This window comes from Xiphias gladius, chromosome 17 (genome assembly GCF_016859285.1).
Source record: "Xiphias gladius isolate SHS-SW01 ecotype Sanya breed wild chromosome 17, ASM1685928v1, whole genome shotgun sequence".
NCBI classification, from domain to species: Eukaryota; Metazoa; Chordata; class Actinopteri; order Istiophoriformes; family Xiphiidae; genus Xiphias; species Xiphias gladius.
The window spans coordinates 24,422,430-24,437,636 of record NC_053416.1 but is presented as its reverse complement, the minus strand read 5'-3'; the positions used below and the strand labels follow the sequence as shown (position 1 = coordinate 24,437,636).

General features: G+C 39.9%; 1 long non-coding RNA gene across 1 annotated transcript in view; it reads right to left on the bottom strand.

Moving 5' to 3' along the window:
• Positions 1 to 8,190: 8,190 nt before the first annotated feature.
• Positions 8,191 to 15,207, bottom strand: part of LOC120802189 — a 47,876-nt gene continuing 40,859 nt past the window's right edge. Inside the window, exons 3-4 of the long non-coding RNA XR_005709206.1 lie at positions 9,345 to 9,382; positions 8,191 to 8,813 (exon numbers count right to left, since the gene is read on the bottom strand). This is a non-coding gene — a long non-coding RNA (uncharacterized LOC120802189). The remainder of the gene's footprint in view (positions 8,814 to 9,344; positions 9,383 to 15,207) is intronic.

Genomic DNA, 15,207 nt, shown 5'->3' with positions numbered 1-15,207 from the left:
ATGGAAGGTATTTTTCACTGAAGGCATACTGACTTGTCACAGCAGGAAAAGCACATGTGTAAATAATAAAATGAATGATGGCTGAATTCCATTTAGCTGCTTCAGTTTCTGGCTCAGTGTCACACTGTCATGACTTACAAAGACACCTGAATAGAACGGAGCCATTCTTAATGTTATTAGTAACACATGTACTTTTCCTACTACGACAAGTCAAAATATCTGCTGTGGAAAAGGTCTGTCCAGAGAGCAGTATTGATTAGAGCTTATACAATTACTCTTCCTAATAAATAGTCCTAAGAAAGACATGATGAGAAAAAACTGGGGAAAAAAAACTGTCAAACTCTGCGCAACGAAGACGAATGTTTTAATTCTGTCTAACAATTCTGCATGTTCTGTCATGTTAAAGGAACAGCTCGACATCTTTGGGAAATATAATTATTTGGTTTTCTTCCTGAGAGTTAGATGATACCACTTTCGTGTTTGTGCACTAAAGGTACAGCCAGCAGCTGATTAGCTTAGTGTAGCACAAGGACTGGAAACTGGAAGTTACTACAGCTGGCCAAGAAATTAGTGAGCTTCAGAGGTGGATTTTGTTGCCTTTGGACAGGTCCGGGTTAGCTGTTTCCCCCATTTCCAGTCTTTATGCTAAACTAAACTACAGGACAGTGGTACTGAACTTCTCAGCTAACTCTTGCTGAGAAAGTGAATAAGCATGTATCCCACATTGTCAAACTATTCATTTAAACAGCAGAATGCTCAATTTGTGGTCATTTGTAAAAAGAATAATTTCACGTTCTGGAAAAATGTCTTTTTTTTCTCAAAAAAGATGAATGTTTTAGCCTTTTTTTTCCATTTAGAATTAAACTGTAAATTATGTGGAATAACTGCAAGATGGGTCTCCTTTATAAAAGACTTCAAAAGGAGGGAAGCAGATAAATAATGGTGTATAATTGTGGTTAAACGGTCATGATGTAGGTGATAGGACATGTGGCATTTAACTGTCGATGCCCTCAAGTCTACCCACAAGATGGCACCAGAGCACTCTCTGGCTAGAAGACAGCACTGCAGGTCTTTGATCTAACAGTGCAGTCTGCTTGAAGAGTACCAGACCTGAGGATGTTGGACCAGAGAGATACATTTCTGACTCATTGTTACTGTGATATTTCTAATTAGATAAAGTGGAGTAACATCTAGACAGGACACTGAATGTGGTCAACAATTGTCTTATTCAAAATGTATTTTCAGAGGTTTACAAACTATACATGTGTTTAGTTATTACATAGGCCTCTGAGGAGCTGCCAGTCAGTTTCAATCTCTATGCTTGGACTTGAACTAGCTTCTCACAGATGATACACTGGCACCTTAACACGCTGAGAACGGAGCAGCTTCCGCAGTCTCTGTTCTAGCAGCTAACTCTGACACAAGCCTGTCCTCTCCGGTCATTTACATCCCTGAGACGGAGCCGCAGTGAAATGGCTGTATCCTCCGTCTCTGCGCTGATGGAAGTCTGTCTGACAGGCCTGAGCAGCAGCAGCAGCAGCGGCAGCCCTGTATGTTTGCTGTCTTGTGCGCAGGCACCACTGAGCCCGTGAGGGACGGAGACATCTGTATATTCAGGTTTTCTACTCCTGCAACGCGCTGCTTAGGGTATATGGCAGGACATGAGGAGGTACATGCTCGCTTGGCTGCGTGGTGAGCCGTAGCTGCCATTATTGTTGTTTAAGACTGTGAAATAAAGATGAATCAATAAACTACACACACATACACACATATGTGTATATGTATATATATGTATATAAATACACACACACATATATATATACATATATGTGTGTGTGTGTGTGTGTGTGTGTGTGTGTGTGTGTGTGTGTGTGTGTGTGTGTGTGTGTGTGTTCAGTGTAGAGACCTATAGGCAGTTTATTGTACCAGGGCATACAGAGGCCTAACACATTTGAGGAAGTTTGAGAAGAAGGAGTTAATGACTGGTAGTCAATGTATTTTAAGTCAACTTGTTAATGTTGTAAAAAGGGAAAAAAATCTATCAGGATAAACATCAAGAAAACAAATATAATGGGCATAAGCAGTCAAATAGCAGCTAGAAGAGTCATAGTTAAAACTAAATTCATTGATATACATACATTAAACTCTCTTTGTCCTGTGTTAGACTATGCTGCTTGGGTGTGGGGATTTAAAGCAAACAAAGGATGTGAGCAGGTCCACAATTAAGTCATGAGGTACTTTCTAGGAATAAATAAATATGCTGCAACAATAGCTGTGACAAGGGACGTGATGGGAACCCAGTGAGTACGTTGGGCTGTTTGTATTAGCAGACTGTGGCACAGACTAGTATGACTGAACAACAGTGGACTCTGTAAGAAAATCCTCCTGTGGTGCTTGGGCAGAGTATGCTCACTTAATTTCATTGAGTAGGGTGTGAGGAAGCATATGTCTGCCTGGATGCCCAGGTGTGGTATTGTACTATCTGAAAACAGTACGCAATGTTAGAACTGATGAACAAAATAGGGTATGTGAATTTAATGACCTAAAAAAAAATGACGTGTATTTTATTTGACGTTGCCATTTGTCTCACGATAGAAGAATGAGGTAACATAGTAGAACTAAAAAAGATTATTTTTACCAGAAGATACTGAAATTGTGCAAAAAGCCTCGATGAAAGTGAGACTATTGAAACAGACAGTGCCTTGCTATTAAGAATCAAGACTAAGGCTCGGTTTATGGTCTCTCAGAACATGCTGTGCTAACATCAGTATACTAACATGCTCACAATGATAATGCTAAAATGCTGATGCTATGCAGGTATAATGTTTAACGTGTTAACCATCTTTGTAAGCATATTACCATGTAGACATTTGCAAATTAGCACTAAAAACAAAGTACAGCTGAGGCTGATGGGAATGTCACTAACTAGACATTTAACCCAAGAACAAAAAATGTGTCAAACCTCATGTTGGGTCTACAGGAAATGTCAGGGGAACATCAAAGTCATTATTATCCATCCTCTGGGGACCATGAATGAATGAATTCATAGCCATTCATCCTGTATATATGTTGGGATATTTCAGCCTGGACCGAAGTGATGGATCAACATTGCCAAGTATAGACCCATGCAGCTAGCATGTATGTCTATGTCTGTGCTGTACAGGTAGCTTTTATACTGTTTTTCTAAAGCATGTTTTACCTTCTTCTCTGTGGATTAGGAACAACCTCTAGCATTTGTGATGTGCAGAAATGATTTGTTTTTCTTTGGAACATGAATTTGAACCAATGGAGATCTTTGTGTATGTGGCGCTAGTGTGTGTCCCATGTGGTATGGACACATGTTGGTTTGAAGCGAAAATGAAAAAATATCAATGAATTCATTTCAAAATTAGTTGGATATGAACTACAACAAACTATATTTCAACAATATATACATATACATTTCTTTTGCATGTGAATATTTAAAGGCATAAAAACTACAAAGTGCATTTATCCATCTGTTGATACGTTTACTGCTGAAACCGCACACACACTAACATGAATTTGTGGGCTGTAAACAAATACACACACACACACCACTCACACACATACTTTCAGCCATAGTGGTGACTGAGTTTATGTGTTTTCAAGCCTCATTTGCAACATTTGAGAAGCTTGTTTTTTTTTTTTTTTTTCCCCCCCTTAGTGTGAGATTCCCGGAGGCCACTTAACAGAGGCACAGTCAGCAGATTCTGATAACATGTAAGAGCATGATGTTTATTTTACTCATCAGAAATCAAAGTCGTCTTTGTGCCGAGCAAGGGTTGGATTCCCAGGTTTCAGAGAGGTACTCTTTGGGTTCAGCATAGCGTTTCCAAGCTGTGGCTGAATCACAGGCACAGGGATTTCAAAACAGCTGGGAAGCTCCATTCAAAACCCTCATACACAGTGTGGCAGAAGGGTTAATCAAAGATCACTAGTTTTTCAGTCCTGACATGTTTTTTGATTACAGTTCATTTATTAGGTGCTGTTTGCCATTGATGTTTTTAATGTTCTTGAAAAGGCAAGAACACATGAACTGAACTATATTCATAATTGTTCTTGATTATTTGTTTCTTTGACATGTTGGCCTAAAGACACCACCTCATCCACAACTATCCCTCAGCACCATGCTGTGTTCATGTCATGTGGGAATAATTGAAGAAATTACTTCTCTGTAAAAGGCAAAGAAGTGGTAGAGTTCCTATGTGATGTACTTTGAAGCCATAATGACACAGTGATTGCAGCTGTCTGTAGATTTTAGTTTCTCCACATAATCTTTTTCACATGTGCACTTGGTTATGGAGTTCATGTTTTACAGCAAGCCAAACATAGTATTGTAAACCACAAATGACAAATCCAGCAAGTTGTATGCTCTTGTGGTATTTTTACATGTCAGCAAAAAAAAAAAAAAAAAGACTGAGGTCATGCAGTTCTTTTGGTTTATTTGAAGGTGAATGTATCACGTTGTGCTTTCCTTCTTGGTGACACCAGGAGAGTATCAGTGTGCTTGCCCGAAACTAATTTCACATGACTCAAAAGCTCAGCTGAATGGTATTATCGACAACTGTAGGAGACTTGTATTTACCATTTAACAAATGTAGCATCAATGCTGAAGAGGATTTCACGGTAGACCACTTAGCAGTACTATTTTTGACCAGTGACCCTCCAAAAAACAGCATATTTGAATTTATTTTGTTCAACAAACACTTTACTTCAATCCCTATTTAGCATTTATTTATTGACATCACATTAAGAATTAATTACTTGTCTATAACACAGACGATATAAGGACACCTTTGCCTTCTGTAACTGGTGTATCAACAGTTAATGAATGATTGATAACAGAGGATAATACAGCTTTAACCACATTTACTGAGATATGATTTCAAACAAATCCTTTTGTGTTAAAATATTTATTAATTGTTAAGACGTGTACAAATCATCCATAGGCAAGTTTAGACGTGTTTATAAATGTGTTCAAAACTCATGAAGACATGAGGAGCTCTAACATTCAGTTTTGGCGAAAAATTCTTAACTCAAGGAACACTTACCAAATTTCTTCTGGGGCTTTCAGCTGCATCCGGTGGCCTTCGTCAGCAGATGAAGTTTGCTCAGATGTTACAAATACATCATAGTTATATACGGCTTATAAATTCTAAATAGTGGGGTTAAAATAAAGTGTTACCAATTAGCTAACTACTTCTGACAATAAAAGCTAAATTTTCTACATTATTCTGCATTGAGAGTGTGATAACATTGTCTTGCAGTACTGGGTTAAGTCACTGACTGAAACAGATTCTGTTATGTCACACTTTGCACGTATTCAGTTTCCACATTCAAGACACTATAATAATCAGTAGATGTTCATGTTTTTCAGTGGATTGTTTTCTGCTTTAATGTTTCCATAAGTATGCAGAAGAGTGTAATTCCCCTGTGTACCATACATTACCTCCCACCCAACATGTGGATGCTTTGCTCAGTACTGAATTTGTTTGATCCCACCGGTGTGTTCTACTGATTTGTTAACAATGATCAAAGGTTTAAAGCAGGCCTTGTCCACACAGCTTTGATCATAAATTCATGGGTTTTAATGCCCTGACAGCAGTTGTTCCCATATCAGCCCTAATCTGGGACAAAATGAAACCCCGTCTGTATTGACACCTTGAAAAAAGTGTTGTACTGTCTCAAATTTTACATTGTTTGTTACCATCCTATTACAAACTCAGGTGCAGTCTTCTGTCAATATATCTAGATTTTTTTTTCTTTTGGCAGGATAAACATTATTTATGACAGCAAACCATTTTTATGGCCTAATCGGCTTTATTCAAAAGATGGTACCTCTGTATGCCAAAACAGCATGACCTACACAGCTTCATGCGTTTGGGAAGAAGATTCTACTACTTGCCTTTGCACAAAATGTGGAAAAGCAATCATAAATTGACTTCTGTGTTAGTAACAGCTCTATTGCGTTGTCATTTTATGAGAGGAAAATTACTGTTTGGTGGACTATTTCCAACAATTACGTTCCTTACAATGAACAGATGTTTGTACTGCTGAATTTGGGAGCAGGATTCAAGTGTAATCATCTGCCAGAAAGTAAAGTATCAGCTCAGTTTTTGACAGTAGAATGTGATAATTTAATTCCAAGATCAATGAGCAAATTGAAATAGCTGAAATTGATATAAAAAGCTTCATTCATCATTAATATATCCATTCAGGTTTATACCAGTCAAACCTTTAAGGGTTGTGTTCATAAGTCAGTAGTTTCTGTATGCATTTCTGTTACAATTGTTGATTAATTGAGTAGTTGATAGACAGGAAATTAACTAATCAACTATTTTGATGATTGATTAATCATTTAAGACTAGATTAATTTTCCAATCAAAAAAATGCCAACAACTCACAATTTGTTGCTTTTTGTTGGGTCAACAATATAATAAAATGAATATTGTTGGGCTGTTTTCTGATATCCCATAAACCTGTTGGTTTACAGATATATCAATGCCTCTGCAGTCTGTGATGTGTTATGATTATTTTCTCTAATGACTATTCGAGACAATAATCAGATTAATCGATAATAAAAATTGTTAATTGGAGCCCTAATTTCTGTAATCTGTTAAAAATGTTATTTAACGATTTAATTAATCTATTGTTCCATTTACATGTAACTTGACACCAAATATAATGTTTTACACTGAAAATATTTTGATTACATATAAATTTGATCATATATTATTTTACCCCCACTGGGAAATGGTTATTCCCATAAGTATCCATATTCATTTATTTATGGAATTTTTCCACTATTCTATATTGTGTTAGACTGTAATGAGTGCTCAGGAAAATTATGCGCATTTTTGATTTCATGTCTATATGAGAACTTCATGCCTGTAAGTTTTTTCAAGGCTTTTTAATTTCCTTACTTTAGTGAAACTACAAAACTCAAATAACTTAATCGGCAAAACGTACATGATTTCTGGCTTATAGCACAATTGTAAAAGTCTGAGCACGAAATTTGTAACTGCAACACACGACACATTAATGAGTACTAATTTAATCCTCATGCCAACGCTTATCTGATGCCTGGAACCAGAGACGAGAAATAAAAACACTTGGAGAGACGGCAACTCAAAGCTCCTGCATATATAACAAAAGCTGTAGAATGTCTGACAACAGCTTTATAACACAATTAGTCATGGCTAAGCAGACAGCATGTAATCCACTTATTACAGCTATCGCAAGGAGGACTGTTATTTTAAAAAAAGGCGCTTCACAAATGAAATCACTGCAATGTCATGAAGTATCAGTCCATAATATGACCTCCTAGTTCGATGTGATTTAAGAAATGATCTCATTTTGAGGTGTTCCTTGATACGTCCAACATTGCCTCCGCAGTCTTTGAGGTGTTGAATGAATGTTTTGTAGAGTGGAGTTCATGCAAAGTGTTGCTGCTCAGAGTTACGGCTGGGGGATGATGGGAGCTGATATGACTCGCAGCAAGTGGAGGCTCGGGCTGAGTTCCGTGCTTTGTTCCCAGATCGTGAGGTTAATGGTTTTCCATACTGGGTGGCGAGGGAGGAGCAGCGCAGGTTTTTCAAGCATTCTGTGTCGGAAAATTAGGATGCAGCCTCTGTTGTCAGAGCCGGGGAGCTGTCTGCCACTTTCCCAGCAGCCCTTGGGCCGGTGACAGGGAGATGGATGATATCTGCAGCCTGGCCGCACTGCTCCCCCAAAGCACACAAACACACACAGTCCGTCTCTAGTTCTCACACACAACTCACACACACACACACAAATAGAGCAAACAAAAACACACCTACACATAGACTCTCTTTCCTCCCTTTCGCTCCCTTTCCTTGTATTCTCTTTTCCTCTAACACACACACACACTCACTTACAGAGAGTACGAGTATTTGTCTAATACACCTCTCCCTTTGTTGCCTTTGGCAACAAAACCAATATCCTACATATCAAGGGGAATGAAAACCTCACAAGTGAAAACAATGAAAATGTTGTGAGGGGAAACTGCAGGATTCCTTCATTGTTTGCTTACATGGAATAAAACATATTATGAAATAACCAAACACACAGAACATACTCAACAGAGACATTTATTGAAATCAGTATTTACAATATGAAAAAGTAGAAACTGTAGAATTCACAATTATTACATTTTCTTTTAAGACATGAAATGCAGGGGGAAAATTTTATTAATGCATTTTGGAGAGTACACCGTGTAAAATACATAACATATTATTAACACAGATAATACTGCACAAGACAAAGTTTACTACAATTACTACAATAACTCAACTAGTACAGCTCAACACATAGTGATGGTTGATATAAAACACACACTTCCACTGTCCTTAACTGTATGGCTTTGGGAGGGATGCTGGACTTGAACTTGTATGTTTTACACAATAAAAAAGCAGTATAAAGTGTGTAAGTGTGTGTATGTGTGGGGGTGTTAAGTCCATTCCTTGCCTCTCTCGTCCTCCCCCCTGCCCGTCTCCCTATCTCTCGCCTCCTTTTCTCCCTCCTATTCTCATTGTCCTTACCTGCAATCCTGCCCTCCGCCATGCTGCTGATGTTCCTGCAGTCGGGACCGAATCCAGCGGCCATGTCACCTGAGCAACAGCCGCTGCATACTAATGAGGAGCTGCGGGAAGGGAGTGAGGGGGTAGTGGGGGGTAGCTTGACTCTGCTCTGCTCTGCGCTGGAAGGAAACGCCTCCTATACTTCACTTCAGCCCCCCCTCACTTTTCTTCTTCTTCTTCCTCCTCATCACTCTGGAGGAACAGAGAGAATGGGAAGCTGTAAAAAGATGGTAGGAAAACAAGGAGACGAGAGGGGGCAAATATGGCGAGAGTGGTGTTGGAGCGGTGCAGAGAAGAGAGAAGGAGTGGAAAAATGGTGAAATGAGAAAGAGGGAGGGAGAAGGGAAAAGGAGGAAGAGGGCTGGTAGGGAGCAGGGTGTTAAGGGAAACATCCATCACTGTTTTAAGTGACTACAGTGGGATGGAGCTGAGTAAAAGGTCATCTGGTCTCTTTCTATGCACAGTGGGCACCTGGGCAGAGCTGAGCTGCTTCCAAATGACTCCAGGCTAATTATCTTGCACAGGCCGTCTGTTACGGCAGTCTGACACTTTTACGGACTCACTCCTCTAGTGCAAGTGCGCAAGCAAAACAAGGCAGTCATACACCCAAACACCATCCCCTTCTATTGTCTGGTAACAAAATGTATCACACTGAAAAATACTAGAAAGTAAGGTTTGGGATTTTGTTGTTGTATTACAAATGCATGTTGCGATTTGTCTTACCTCTGAGCACGGGGAATGACAGACAATTGCCAGGGCTCCTAGACAAAAAGAGATAATAATAGCAATTTAGCATAAATGTGGGAAAACAGATAATAGAGAGGGGTTGACCATTACCACTGCCTTTACAAGGATGGGAAGAGCCTCAGGAAAAGTTGAAACTAAAAAACTAAATGTAGCAGAATCCATGACACATCAACTCTTTCGTGGTGCAATATCAAAGGTGAAATCACTCAAGTCACTTGCGATTTATCCAAGTGTCCACCTGCCCAGGAGACCAGTGGATGCACTTGAGGACACACTAGGAATTTGTGGTCATGACCCGTTTCAGCAAGGACACAAAGCAAACCTGAATGTGACTTAGCTAGCTGAACATGTGAGTATGCGTAGGTGCACGTGTGTCATGCGTGAGCTAAAGTGAGAAGTTTAACCAGAAGTCAAATCATTTGAGTCTTCAGTTTACAACATAACGGAGTCTGGCACTACTGCAGCATTGGCGTATAAAAGGATGGGTCAAAGACTGGCTGAAAGTCTGAACTCTCATTGGACAGCTCTGCTAAATTGACAGAAGTCTAACTATCTGGTGGCCAATGGGTTAAAAGCTTCTGCTTGTGGCAACAATGCTAGGCCAGCTATAGGTCACATTCAAGTCCCAGCCACTGGATAGCCAACCTGCAAGACAGAGCATAATTATCCCAGCCTGTTACAGTTCAATAACTCCATCAAGCTGCTAGCCAGATACCAGGTTTCCCTGGCAACGCCTCTGAAGTGACTCACAGATCAGAAAGAGAAGGGGAGATAACACGGGACCCGTGGAAGGCCAAGAGGACTGAGGGGGGATACACCCTCAAATACTGTGGACCTTTAGACAATACAAACACACATACACACACACAAACACACACAACAAAACAGGTCTGAGAGCATTCCAGTTGGCTGTGCTGAGACCTCTGGCCTGCCAGGCCGTCAGTCTGCTCCCTTTGAGCTTTGTTGTTTGGTTTTCAATCATCAGCCTCACTTTCCAGACTCCTGCTCTGTGCCCACAGGCCCAATGTGAAAATCCTCCAGTCTCAGTGCAGCTTGACGGTCCTTTCAATAGACACCCCCACCTCCCACAGCACTTACTGTAATCCGAAAAAGTTAATGGAGTTTATCTCTCATCCCTGTTGCCCTGAGAATAACAGAGAAACTTTTGTGCTTTTGATGCACAGGGATAATTACATTACAAGTGGCAATACGATTTATACTCTCGATTGAATTAAAAACAAAACTAATTTGGCTTCAGTGCAGACTATAAGGGGGGGGGCTTTGTGTATAAAATGCGTCTGCATGTTTTTGCACAGGTGCATTTGTGTGGTGTCATTGGCACGCTTTTATGTGAGTGTGTTCAGGTGACTGTCTGGCCTCCTGCCGCAGTGTCTGGAAACTCAGACGCCCCCCGCCCCCCTCCATTCCAAGCTGCTCAACTATCGGGCATACCTGACGCCCCAAACCACACACATACACCTGCACCTCTTCCCCCACCCCGCTGTGATAAGAGATCCACTGAACACTGAGCTGCTTCACCAGACAACACAACCTGACAATCAATACAAAAAAAAAAAAAAAACAGGCCCTCTAATTCACTAAATCCATCTGATTTCCACGTCAGCCCAAATCCAAATGTGGCGGATAAATGTTAATCTGTTCTTATTACTTTTATCGGGGAGCGATGTGGCGGTGCAGTGTGTTACAAGACCACCTCTGAACAATGGAGTGTAATCTCTTGCACACACTTGGGTCCATCAGCTGGAGCCTTTGGTTTATCTAAATCTATTCAAGGTCTGAATCAATCTTTGCCGCAGGAACTTGAAGACCAGCTGAGTATAGAAAGCACATATTGAATGTTGTTTATTTAGGACAAGTCTTGATAAAAACATACTACACCATATTTATGTTCAGCATTTTGCTGAGGCACTGCATTGGTTACTTATGCACAAAATAAAAAGCAAAAGCTGGATTTCTGCTTTTTGATCAGTTTCATGAATTCAGTTTTTAAACAAATTCTAACATCTCACATTTTTTCTGTCTAAATTGTCACTGATTTATAATTCTTACTTTAGTAAAATAGTGAGATGGGCCCTTCACTATGTAAACACAGTACATAAATGCTTTTATTGAAAGACCAAAAAAGCTAATATTGCACATTGCTATCACGTAACTTGACCTTGACAACCACTTCCAGATTTATTATGATTGCATCTTATTATATCAAAATTAAAAGATCAAATGAGCATTTTCAGAATCAAACCAAATTAAAAGCAATGCTCTTACTTTAAATGAATTCTTATCTCAAATATTTTCATATTTCATACACTTCAGTAATTCATAGCCAATGATAAAAAAAATTAAGCAGGTTTCTCAATCTGCATTTCCTTTGAAAATATTAATTATCAACTTGGTAGGAAAGAAAACAAAAAACTTAACCTTAGCAACATAAAAATTGTATTCAAAAGGTCATGATGCAGAAGTGCATTAAGCTGCCGTTTTTTCTACGTCAATAAAAATCAGCTTTTACAGAAAAAGCTTTTCTCAGAATTTCCCTGAAGGATATTTTTTCTTTTTTCCCTGTTCTGTCAGAAGCAGTGTAATGTTTAGATGGCACAAAAGAGATCAATTTAGAAGTTGCTCATTGAGAACTGGTTTGACTTTGAAGAAAGTTTTTATTCCCCATTCGGTGGAGTTACAAACTAGCCGGGAGCTGATTTTTACGGGGTGATATTTATTGGATCCTTGGCGGATTGCTCTGAGCATGCTGCTTTGTTACTGTTGGGAGAGCGGTGAGGATTTCATCAGTGGGCTTGGGTGCTGCCAGACTTTGCTGCGTGTCAGACAGACCCTAATAAAACTGTCTGGCTGTTTTGTGGGCACCAGCTCTGCTCTGGCTGTGCTGCGTCTGACTGTTCAGCACTTGTCGCACTGTGCCTGGCTGTTTGGTATTCATGGGGCACAGCACTCCTTCAGCTGTTGCTGGGGGCTCTGTGGCATAGGCACAGACTGATTAGTTGGCATCGGCATTGTTCACTATGAAACCAAATGGGGGGACGGGAAGAAAAAAAACATAATTAGGAAGACAGGGAGACTGGAGACTGGAGACTGGGAGAAAGATGGAGAGGAGGGTATTAGGGAGAAAATCAATTGTTTTGAACTGCATTCCTAATATGGGTAATTTAGCAGAAATTAGGTTTTCAGAAAAGCATGCTGCCTTGGGTAAAACTGAAAGTTTAAAAACCAGGTCAAGCTGTAATGGTGAATGAATTCATACCTTTCAATAGCATAAAGGGAAAGAACACATTTTTTTAGCAGGCCTAATTTATTGTAATTGCACTTCTATAGTCATGTTCTTAAGAGACCAGTCCAATGTTTTCAATTTCTATTAAATGTTCAGTCCGTCTTTTTACCATGCCGTCTTGCTGAATTACAATGTCTGACTGATTTGTACTGCGCCTCCACTTTAAATACTGATTTAGACCATTAACCAATTTGGTTGTGACATCTCATGACAATGGCAAATTTTGACAGAAATGATCAAATTAAGAAAGCGACAAGATTCCTGTGGAACTAATTACATATTTAAAAAGTGTGTTCAGTGATTTTTCTTTAACATACTGTAAGATATCTTTCTTCTGTTCTCTGATTCACTGACAATTTAAATGCATTTTTTTTAATCATAGACATAATGCATGTGAAATTATTTGAACCATTCCAGTTACTATGACGTAGAAAACAATGTATTTGGCTTTCATGTCTGGGGTATGCATATATTTATAAATTAGCGGGTAAAATCGTTAGAACTTGCTTTTTTAAATTACTCTGTTTCTTATTGTTATCAGATATCATATTCTGATATTGATTTTGAAAATCAATATTATAACTGTAAAATATTTTAACACCTGCTGATAGTTGGCGCAGAAATATAGAAACATATGAAGCAGTATAACTGAAATTACAGATCATGTATGTCTTTAAAAAAGGATTAAGGAGTAAATAAATGAGTTTGCTGTTGACAAACGATTAAGTTAACGATCTGATAAAAACAAAACTATAAAATAGGTGTATTAAAATCAGAAAACAGCAGTAGCAGATGTGGCATTAGTCTCAGACTGCCGCTATAGCGTCAAAATGAAGCTGGAGTTATCAAATTCAGAGCGACTGTCTTGGTAATGGTGGATCAAATATATTGGCTGGGTCTCTGCGATACTGTGCTGTGGTGGTGACAGAGGTTAATCATCACGGGTCTGGGGTGTGGTGGTTTGGAGTGGTTGGTGTTGTTTCATTTCTAATCAGATCATGTGTTACTTGAATGGTATTCAAACAAAGAGCCATTATAATGTTGGATGACAACGCAGTGCAGTGTTGACGGGTATTTCAGTTTTATGCCAATGACACTGCTGCGATCACATAAGGTGTTCTTGATTAATTTATCTGAAAACAAAAAAATTCTGGCTATACCAAATGCACACTTCTGCATACGCAGTTTCATCAATGCTTTAGTTTAGTTAACACTTATAAATGATGTGATGGAGGAGCAGACTGAACAAAAATCCTAAGAACATTTGCTCTTTATTGTACTCAACAACTTCCTTTTCATGTGTCAACCTCTCTTCCTTTATCTACACCATCCCTACCATGTATGTATTTTTTTTTAACAATAAATCAGTCGCTGCTTCTTTCCGACTGTACCCTGGGAACATTCGGTAGAAAGTTGATTGTGCCCTCCGCCCGCGTCCCAAGAGCCTAACCCGTGATTTTTTATCAAGAGAGCTCACAAGTTAGGGTCTCAGGGAGCAGGTGAAGTACGACAGAGTCTACTGAGGAGCCGCAGTCAGCTGCAGGGTACTGAGTGTCACTCACGACCTTCCCTCGCTCACTCCCTCACACACATACACATACACTAGCTATTCCTCAACCGCTGCCTCTTAAAAGTACCCAATTTCTTCCCAAAGGCACCCATAGCCACAAAGTGTCTATCTTGTGAGGCATGGGCTGCAGTCAAAAAACAAAACAGCTCTGTGCCCTGAACAGAGAAAAAGGTTCCCATGTTCCTCCTTTCCCCCGACGCGGATAACTTATTTTGTTCAGAAGGCTCATTTTGATTCCTGTGCACACAAAGACATGCAAGGGTAGAAACATTTTCAGACAAACGCTTACATGCGCTAAATACCGCAAAACACTAGACAACAACAGCAGCATCAGAAGAGAACAGAGATAACAAAGGAAGACAAAGAGGTAAATTAGTTGGACATAGCGGTAAATTTGGTGGAGACAGCCAGACTTAAATTATCTTCATCGCAGCACCCAGACAGAAGCAGAAGCAGAGGATCAGACAAACAGACAAGCCTGCACTGCCTGCTCTGTGCTAACTAGCCTTTGTGCTGGAAAAGGAAAAGCCCCCCAGCCAAGCAGCCGGGCTCGCCTCTTTGTCCTAAAGAGCGTCGGCTGATCATCAGTCTACATTTCTCTCATCCAGGATGGCAGGACCCAGATCCGTCTGTTAGACCATCCGTCCATTTGTACTGACTGATGGAGGCACAGAGCCACCTAGCAGCCTCAGCCTCTGGCTTTCCACCACAGGGGCAAGCACTGATAGTGTTCGGTCAGATATTAATAAATTAATAAAAAACCACAGAGCTTTGTGGCTCTGCTCTGTGCATGTTCGGCACTGATGAGAGCGCAGATAAAATTCCACATAAAAAGCTTTTTACAAAAGCAGGATCAGAATAGAACAGGCTTGTCTCCAGCACAGGTACAGGTTTGCAAGATGCAGGTACAGGTTTGCAAGATGACCCCCCCTCCACGCCCCCCCCCAAACTCTCCACCACTGACT